This window comes from Schistocerca piceifrons, chromosome 5 (assembly GCF_021461385.2).
Source record: "Schistocerca piceifrons isolate TAMUIC-IGC-003096 chromosome 5, iqSchPice1.1, whole genome shotgun sequence".
Lineage (NCBI taxonomy): Eukaryota > Metazoa > Arthropoda > Insecta > Orthoptera > Acrididae > Schistocerca > Schistocerca piceifrons.
Window position 1 is genome coordinate 54263707 of NC_060142.1, and position 10176 is coordinate 54273882.

At 41.8% G+C, this 10176-nt stretch overlaps 1 pseudogene; it reads right to left on the bottom strand.

The window, feature by feature from the left end:
* Nucleotides 1-7991: 7991 nt before the first annotated feature.
* On the bottom strand, nt 7992-8109 carry LOC124799808 (annotated as a pseudogene).
* Nucleotides 8110-10176: the final 2067 nt, after the last annotated feature.

Consider the following 10176-nt stretch of genomic DNA (forward strand, 5'->3'; position numbering starts at 1 on the left):
TTTAATCCCTGTGTTCCGGGGTCCCGAAAATTTGTTTCGGGACGCTCAAAAGTCCCGGAATTCAGTTTTTAAATACATTTCGTGAAACTTTCTCGAATTTTTGGGATTTCGCTATATTAAAGGAAATACAACACATGAAATTAATATATTTTAGCTTATTTGTCTAAAACCTCCATTGTCCCATACTAGTAATCACAATATCAGTATTGATACATTCAGGCAATAATTTACTTTGAGCGGTACTTTGGGCAACAAGTAGTAAGTTGTATTATTGTAACAGAGCTATGAAACCTTCCGATTGTCGCGCCACTTACTCACACACTCATTGTCAGAATAGTGTAGTAGTTGATGTTTTGTCAGACAAACTGCAATAGTTTTTTTCTCATATTAGTGGTATTATTGCTGCAGTACTGTGAAACGCAATATCGAAACGTGCCTGCAAGTTCAGTGACTGTTATTCCAAGGAATGGAATTTCATTAAGAAAGGTCGTTTTGATTACGAAGCAGAGTGTTCCGTATGTAACTGTTTTATTAGCATAAGTCATGGTGGACGTTCTGATATAGTTGATCACATCAGGTCAAAGAAACACATTAACAGATACAGTGCACCGAGCTGCAGTAAAACTCTACAAAATTATTTTGTGAAACATCAGTCAAGTGACGAGACGAAAGTTCGAGCAGCCGAGCTTACACTAGCCTACCACACGGTAAAACATCACCAAATTTATAGATCTAGTGAGTGTACTAATAAGCTTAACAGCATTATGTTTGATGATTCTTCCATTGCAAAAAAGTTTAGTTCAGCAAGAACTAAAGTGTCAGCCTTAGTGAAATGAGTTATTGCTCCCCAGAGTGTAAAGGAAAGCCTTGAATACATCAAAAAGTCTTCTTTCTATGGGATATCCACTGATGCCAGCAAACATTAGGCCACTAAAATATTTTCGTTTGTTGTTCAGTTTTTCGATATTAATCAGGGAATTCAGACCAAACTTTTGAAGGTGAGTTCCCTACCTAATAAAACATCTGACGAAATTTCAAGATTTTGTATGAATACTATTGAAATGTTTGGTCTTAAGAAAAATAAATGTGTGACATTTTGCGGAGACAACAACAACACAAACTTTGGTGGTTTAAAAAGACAAGGCGAATGCAACGTATTTACCAAATTAAAGGCAACATTGCATGGAAACATTGAAGGCATAAGATGCCCTGCACATGTTTTACACAATAGCGTGCAGACATCTTCTGACAGTTTAAGCTGTGATGTTGAAACTATCGTCATGAAGGTGTACTCACACTTTTACATATATACTGTTAGAAGAGAGAGGCTTAAGGAGTTTTGTGATTATGTGGGAACTGAATATAGAATATATGAATGTAATGTGTCTCTCGAAAGCTGGCTGGTTATCACTGTTTCCAGCAGTTGAAAGAGAAATTCGCCTGTTTGAACCGTTAAAATATTTTTTCCTAAATGAAGACAAAGCCCCCAAAATATTGGTTCAGTTTTTCAGTAACCCTTCAAGTGAAGCCTACTTATGGTTCATTCACAGTCAGCTTAGCACTTTGCAGTATGGGATAAAGGAAATTGAGGGAAACCCGAAAAGTGTAATAGAGATAAATTATGTTTTGAAAAATACTCTGGAAACTGTTACTAAGAGGAGAGAACAGCAGTTCATTTCTTTTAATGTTAAATCTGTCCTTAAAAGAGCAGAAGTATCAGAAGCAGCGGAAAGGAGTTTTGGAGAAGAACTTAACAAGTTTTATGACACTTGTGTAGAATGTCTCAGCAAGTGGAGCGCTCTCATATTTACCCTCATCGCCGGTGTTTGATTGGACGTTACTGAAGAGAGTGCCAAAATGGGAAAGTGTTGAAGAGACAGTTTCTTATTTGAAGAGTAAAGAGATTGAAATCGATGATTCCATTGTCTTTGATCAGTTCGGCATACTGACAAATTTTGTTGAAGAAAGTCTTCACAAGTGGAATGATGAAAAGAAACACCATTGTAATGTCATGAGAAGTGGGTGAGTTTTTTAAAAAGCTGTGACTGTCTTCAGCATTACTCTGAGTTGATAATAATTGCAAGGTATTTATTTGCAATCCCAGCCCATAACGCCAATGTGGAAAGAGTATTTTCGTTCATGAATATCCAGTGGACTGATGGAAGAATGGAGGTGGACTCTCTTGAAGCAATCCTGCAGATCCTGTACAACTACAAAATGGATTGTGCCGAGTTTTATCACTGTGTCTCAAGGAACAAAGACATGATCAAGAAGGCTGGAGGCAGTGAAAAATACACTTTTCTCCAAGGACAGTCAATTCCATCTACAAGTGCTCAGTAGTATTAAAGCTCATGTTAATATTAATTGATTAAAAGTTGAATGACTGTAAAATTTTGTAAAATCGTAATACAGATAATCTAGATTATATCAATCTTTTGTATCCTCTTATTAGATATAATAATCGGGTTAACAAAATGTATCAACAAAACATTAATATTTAAAATTAAGAAACCTGGGTACATGTGGAATGATGTGTCCGTTGGCACCCAGTTGAATGTGTCCCGGTTTTCACCGAAAATAATTTGGTCACCCTAGTATAGGCACCTTTCGATGTATGTGGTATATACACTATTACATTAGGACAGATCATTGTTTAACGTTGTTACCAAAAATCTCGAAAAGTTCTTGATCGTTTTATTTGAAATTTTTACATGGACATAGGCCACGTATTTTTTTAAACAATAATGTGTAGTTTTTTTGGAGAGCTTATAAACATTAGGCAAACTGAATCTTCCATAGACAATTTTAATTTTAAACAAAAACTGCATACACAAATATCTGCTGTTTTGTAATTTCTTAGACTTTCCCGGCGATTTGATGACATCTCGTGGAAATCGGGTTTTCTACCGGATATCAGCGTCATCCAAACACGATATTTCGACGTCATTACTTGACGTCTTCATCAGGTGTTCCCTATGTCTATGGTGAGGATGAAATGATGATGAGGACAACAGAACACCCAGTCCACGAGCGGGGAAAATCTCCAACCCGGCCGGGAATAGAACCCGGCCCACTGGACGGTAGGCAAGCAAGTTACCACTCAGCTAAGCTGGCGGACAGTTACAGACACAGAAGAAGAAGAAGCCGGCTGCTGTGGCAGAGAGGTTCTAGGCACTTCAGTCCTGAACCGCAATGCTGCTACGGTCGCAGGTTCGAATCCTGCCTCGGGCATGGATGTGTGTGATGTCCTTAGATTAGTTAGGTTTAAGTAGTTCTAGGTGACTGACGACCTCAGAGGTTAAGTTCCACAGTGCTTTGAGCCATTTGAACCATTTGTACCACAGAAGAAGATGAGACGAGTAGAGCGGTAGAGCGGGGAAGGGGAAGGGAAGAAATAGATATAGAGAGAGGGAAAGGGACAGAGGGAGGTTGGAGAAAGAGACTGAGAGATAGGGGATGGAGGAGATGGACAGAGACCAAGGAGATGACCAACAAAGAGAGGAGGAGGAAGGGGAGATCGACAAAGAGTAGGGGAAGTAGGGATGGATAGAGAGAGGAGGGAGATTTGGTCCAAATCCAGTTTCCATACACATCTGGCAGTTGCGAAGCAATGCCGGGTTCACTGGCTTCTTATAAAAGCATAAATTTAGCTCTCCATTCAACGATGTATGTTTCTAATAGTAAGGACTTCTGTACAGGATGAACTAGTAATACACTTTACATTGTTAACGCACAAAGTGTTATACTGTTGTTGTGATTACTAGGATATCATAACACAACATGTTTGTCTAACCGCTGCCTCCTGTGCCAACTTTGGCAATGCTGTTGCAGGGACTGCTGCATAGAATTAAAATATCCAACAGCTTCTATTCGTTTACTTTAAGTGCCTTCCAGGCTGTTCAGGAGCTAACACTGAGCTTGTCTTTCTTGGGAAGTCGGCGAACGGCATTACGAAGAAGTACAGATGTTCCCGAGAATTTTTCAGCAAATGCTTCCTGCACTAAATCTGTCGGAACACATGTTCAGCAAGAAAAATACGTCCCTCAGTTGAAAGCAGCGTAGCACAAATTCAACAACCGAACACTAAATATCGCATTCAGGAGCTTTCACCAAGTGTACCAAACAGATAACACTTGACGAAGTGTTGGTGGTCAGTGTAACAAAAACAAATTAAACGTAACCGCCGGCCGGAGTGGCCAAGCGGTTCTAGGCGCTACAGTCTGTAACAGCGCGACCGCTACGGTCGCAGGATCGAATCCTGCCTCGGGCATGGATGTGTGTGATGTCCTTAGGTTAGTTAGGTTTAAGTAGTTCTAAGTTCTAGGGGACTGATGACCTGAGAAGTTAAGTCCCATAGTGCTCAGAGCCATTTGAACCATTTTTAAACGTGACCGCGAATTTTTTTAGCTTCGTATACTTATCCGTCTCTCATAAATTATCCTACTTGTATTGTAATAATCTTCTAACGTACCTAAAAAAAGATCATGACCAAAGCTCTTCTGAAAGTACAGGATGTTCGGAAAGTTTCTGCGTAGTTACAAGATGTTGACGACCACGAGCAGCTATGTCTGAACGCGAAGAATTTTGGTGGATAACACTTTCACCAGATCTGATCTTCCGTACGCTGTTACTTCAGTTTTTGCGTCACGAAGTGGGCGTGGACTATTGCGATACATTACAGATTTCTGTTGCTTCCAAAAGGAAAAAGCATGGTGTAGAAAGGGCCAGCGAGCGAGAGGCCACAGTCTTTTAGAGCTGACACGTTCCCCAGCAAACTCTTCCGTAAGACGCATAATGTTGTTAGCTGTGTGCGCATAGCGCTATCTTGTTGAAATCATTAGTAATTTATTTCGTCTTTTATTAGCCGACAGTAAAATCATGGATCATTAAACAATAATGCTACCTGCCCACGGTTTCTTGAAAAAGTAAAGATCCAGTAATGCGCAGTCTGGACAACGCTACCCTCACTCCAGTTTGCTGGCCATGCAGTGATGTTTAAATCACAGCACGAGGATTCTCAGTCGGCCATCATCGTGTGTTTTGTGTATTAGCACGACCATGCGTCATCCATATAGAAGGAGACCTGAAGAATATTGACGGCATTCCTCTCAGTGAAAGATGTAAACCATTTGCATTAACGGGTTAACTTCTTCGTGGTCCACATCCTTTAAATCATGCACTGCTGTCGCTTTATGCGGGAACAATTTCGATGTTTGTCTAACCGCTGCCTCCTGTGCCAACTTTGGCAATGCTGTTGCAGGGACTGCTGCATAGAATTAAAATATCCAACAGCTTCTATTCGTTTACTTTAAGTGCCTTCCAGGCTGTTCAGGAGCTAACACTGAGCTTGTCTTTCTTGGGAAGTCGGCGAACGGCATTACGAAGAAGTACAGATGTTCCCGAGAATTTTTCAGCAAATGCTTCCTGCACTAAATCTGTCGGAACACATGTTCAGCAAGAAAAATACGTCCCTCAGTTGAAAGCAGCGTAGCACAAATTCAACAACCGAACACTAAATATCGCATTCAGGAGCTTTCACCAAGTGTACCAAACAGATAACGCAACGGTTGTTGCAAGATTGGCAAAGTTTTACAGAAGTTCGAAGTATGGCGCGTACTTCAATGCGAGATGTTTTTAATAATTTCCACAACGAAATTCTGTCTCGAAATCTGGCAGAAAACCCAAAGAGATTCTGGTCATACATAAAGCACACTAGTGGCCAGACACAATCAATAACTTCACTGCGCGATAACAACGGTGAAGTCACTGATGACAGTGCCACTAAATCAGAGTTATTAAACATGGTTTTCCGAAACTCCTTCACCAAAGAAGACGAAGTAAATATTCCTGAATTCCGATCAAGAACAACTGCCAAGATGAGAAACATAGAAGTAGATATCCTAAGTGTAACAAAATAGCTTAAATCACTTAATAAAGGCAAGGCCTCCGGTCCAGATTGTATACCAGTCAGGTTCCTCTCAGAGTATGCTGATAAAATAGCTCCATATTTAGCAATTATATACAACCACTCGCTCACAGAAAGATACGTACATAAAGACTGGAAAATTGCTCAAGTCACACCAATACCCAAAAAGGGAAGTAGGAGTGATCCGCTGAATTACAGGCCTATATCACTAACGTCAATTTGCAGTAGGGTTTTAGAACATATACTGTATTCGAACATTATGAAGTACCTCAAAGAAAACGATTTATTGACATATAGTCAGCAAGGATTCAGAAAATATCGTTCTTGTGAAACACAACTAGCTCTTTATACTCATGAAGTAATAAGTGCTATCGACAGGGGATGTCAAATTGATTCCATATTTTTAGATTTCCAGAAAGCTTTCGACACCGTTCCTCACAAGCGTCTTCTAATTAAACTGCGTGCTACGGAGTATCGCCCCAGGTGTCCGACTGGATTCGTGATTTCCTGTCAGAAAGGTCACAGTTCGTAGTAATAGACGGAAAGTCATCGAGTAAAACTGAAGTAATATCCGGTGTTCCCCAAGGAAGTGTTATAGGCCCTCTATTGTTCCTGATCTATATTAACGACATAGGAGACAATCTGAGTAGCCGTCTTAGATTGTTTGCAGGTGATGCTGTCATTTGCCGTCTTGTAAAGTCATCAGATGATCAAAACGACTTGCAAAATGATTTAGATTAGGTATCTGTGTGATGTGAAAAGCGGCAATTGACCCTGAATAAAGAAAGGTGCGAAGTCATTCACATGAGTACTAAAAGAAATCAGCTAAATTTTGATAACGCGATAAGTCACACAAATCTGAGGGCTGTAAATTCAACTAAATACTTAGGGATTACAATTACAAATAACTTAAATTGGAACGATCACATACATAACATTGTGGGTAGAACAAACACTGCGATTCATTGGCAGAACACTTAGAAAGTGCAACAGGTCTACTAAAGAGACTGCTTACACCACGCTTGTCCGCCCTATTCTGGAGTACTGCTGTGCGGTGTGGGATCCGCATCAGGTGGGACTGACGGATGACATCGAAAAAGTACAAAGAACGGCAGCTCGTTTTGTATTATCGTGAAATAGGGGAGATAGTGTCACAGATATGATACGTGAATTGGAGTGGCAATCATTAAAACAAAGGCGTTTTTCGTTGCGACGGGATCTTCTCATGAAATTTCAATCACCAGTTTTCTCCTGCGATTGCGAAAACATTCTGTTGGCACCCACCTACATAGGGAGAAATGATCATCACAATAAAATAAGAGAAATCAGGGCTCGCACGGAAAAGATTAAGTGCTAGTTTTTCCCGCGTGCCGCTCGAGAGTGGAACGGTAGAGAGACAGCATGAAGGTGGTTCATTGAACCCTCTGCCTGGCACTTTATTGTGAATAGCAGAGTAATCACGTAGATGTAGATGTTGTTGTTGTTGTTGTCTTTAGTCCGAAGTCTGGTTTGATTCAGCTCTCAATTCTACTCTATCCTGTGCGACCCTCTTCCTCTCTGAACATCCTTCTGACTTTGCTTACTGTATTCATCTCTTAGTCTCCCTCTACCATTTATTCCACTCACACTTCCCTCCAGCACGAAATTGGTGATGCCTTGCTGTATCACAATGTATGCTACCTACAGATCGCTCCTTCTGGTCGGATTCTGCCACAAATTTCTTTTCTCCCCAATTCTATTCAGTACCTCCTCATAAATTATGTGATCTACCCATCTAATCTATTCTCATCTTCACTAAACAGTTTATCGTCCATTTTTCACTTCCATATATTGCTACACTCCAGACGAATAACTTAACTCCTCCCAAACAGGCCTTGAAGGCCCAACAGTACCGACCGGCCGCCGTGTCATCCTCAGCCCATAGGCGTCGCTGGATGCGGGTACGGAGGGGCATGTGGTCAGCACACCGCTCTCCCGGCCGTATGTCAGTTTCCGAGACCGGCGCCGCTACTTCTGAATCAAGTAGCTCCTCAATTTGCCTCACAAGGGCTGAGTGCACCCCGCTTGCCAACAGCGCTAGGCAGACCGGATGGTCACCCATCCAAGTGCTAGCCCAGCCCGACAGTGCTTAACTTCGGTGATCTGGCGGGAACCGGTGTTACCACTGCGGCAAGGCCGTACTCCAGACGAATGTCTTCAGAAAATATTTCTAGCCTTAAATCCATATTCGATATTAACAAATTTCTCTTCTTCAGAAATTCTCTCCTTGCCATTGTCACCTACATTTTATTTTCTCTCTACTTCGGCCATCATCCTCGTTTGGCTTTTGTTGATGTTCGTCTTATATCCTCCCTTCAAGACACTGTGCATTCCGTTCAACTGCTTTTCCAGATCCTTTGCTTCCTCTGATAGAATTAAAATGTCGTCGGCAAGCCTCAAAGCTTTTATTTCTTCTCCATGGATTTTGCTTTCGTTTCCTTTACTGCTTGCTCAATATACAGATTGAATAACATTGGGGATAGGGTACAACGCTGTCTAGCTCCCTTCCCAACCACCGTTTCCCTTTTATGCCCCTCGACTCTTACAACTACCGTCTGGTTTCCGTACAAATTGCAAACAACCTCTCGCTGCCTGTATTTGACCCCTGCCAAAAAATGGTTCAAATGGCTCTGAGCACTATGGGACTTAACATCTGTGGTCATCAGTCCCCTAGAACTTAGAACTACTTCAACCTAACTAACCTAAGGACATCACACACATCCATGCCCGAGGCAGGATTCGAACCTGCGACCGTAGCAGTCACGCGGTTCCGGACTGAGCGCCTTAACCGCGAGACCACCGCGGCCGGCTGACCCCTGCCGCCTTCAGAATTTGAAAGAGAGTATTCCTGTCAACATTGTCAAAAGCTTTCTCTACAATTGCTAGGTTTTCGTTTCCTTAACCTGTCTTCTAATATAAACCGTACACTCACAAATACCCTGCGTTTTCCTACGTATCTCCGGAATCCAAACTGATCTTTCCCAAGTTTGGCTTCTACCAGTTTTTCCATTCTTCTGTAAAGACTTTATATTAGTATTTTGCAACCATGAGTTATTAAACTGATAATCGGTAATTTTCACATCTGCCGGCACCTACTGGGATTATTACATACTTCTTGAAGTCTGAAGGTATTTCGTACGTCTCATACATCTTGCACACCAGATAAGAGTTTTTTCACGGCTGGCTCTCCAAAAAATTTCAGTAGTTCTGATGGAGTATCGTCTATTCCCGGGGCCTTGTTTCGACTCAAATCTGTCAGAGCTCTGTCACATTCTTCTCGCAGTATGGATTATTCTTTCGTGTTTTTGTTGTGGTACCCAGCAAAAACGTAAGCAGACGGACAGTGTTTTGAAATGCAGTCGTCGGTTGCCAGTCGAACAGCTCTAATCGCAGAGAGTCTGTATTTAAAGAGAGGGGTCAATCCTCAGGCGGCCTCCATGTTTATTCTAGAATGCGCACGGAACAATTAGGTCGGGCTACAACGTGAAATGCAGTCGCCAATTGGTTATAACAAGAGGTCGATCTGACAAGTGAAACTAAAGCAGAACTTTCAACTTGTTGTTGGGAATCTCGCTCTCGCGAATATCATTCCTATAAGGCTGTGTAGGCTCACTAGCTAATTGTAAAGTCTGTGTAGGGAAAGCATTCCGACTTTGCTGGCGACAAACATATTGGGTTCATGGTGCTGCTGGTCATACATTGACCATTATGGTACACTTACCCGTCTCTACACTGAGGTGACAAAAGTCATGAGATAGCCATATGCATGTATTTGACGTCCGTATTATCGCGTACGCAAGGTACAAGAGGGCAATGAATTGGCGAAGCTGTCATTTGTTCTCAGGTAATTCGTGTGGCAAGGTGACCGCCGTGATTATGGCTGCACGATGTAGGTTAACAGACTTTGAATGCGGAATGGGAATTGGAGCTAGAAGCATGTGATATTCCATTTCGTAAATCGCTATGGAATTCCGAGATCCACAGTGTCAAGAGTGTGCCGAGAACACCAAATTTCAGGCACTATCGCTCACCACGGACAACGCAGTGGCCGACAACCTCCACTTAACGATCGAGAGTGCGGTGTTTGCGTAGAGTTGTCAGTGCTAAAACAGACAAGCAACACTGCATGAAATAACAGCAGAAATCGATGTGGGACGTACGAAGAAAATATCTGTTACGACAGTGTACCGAAATTTGGCGTTAATCGGCTT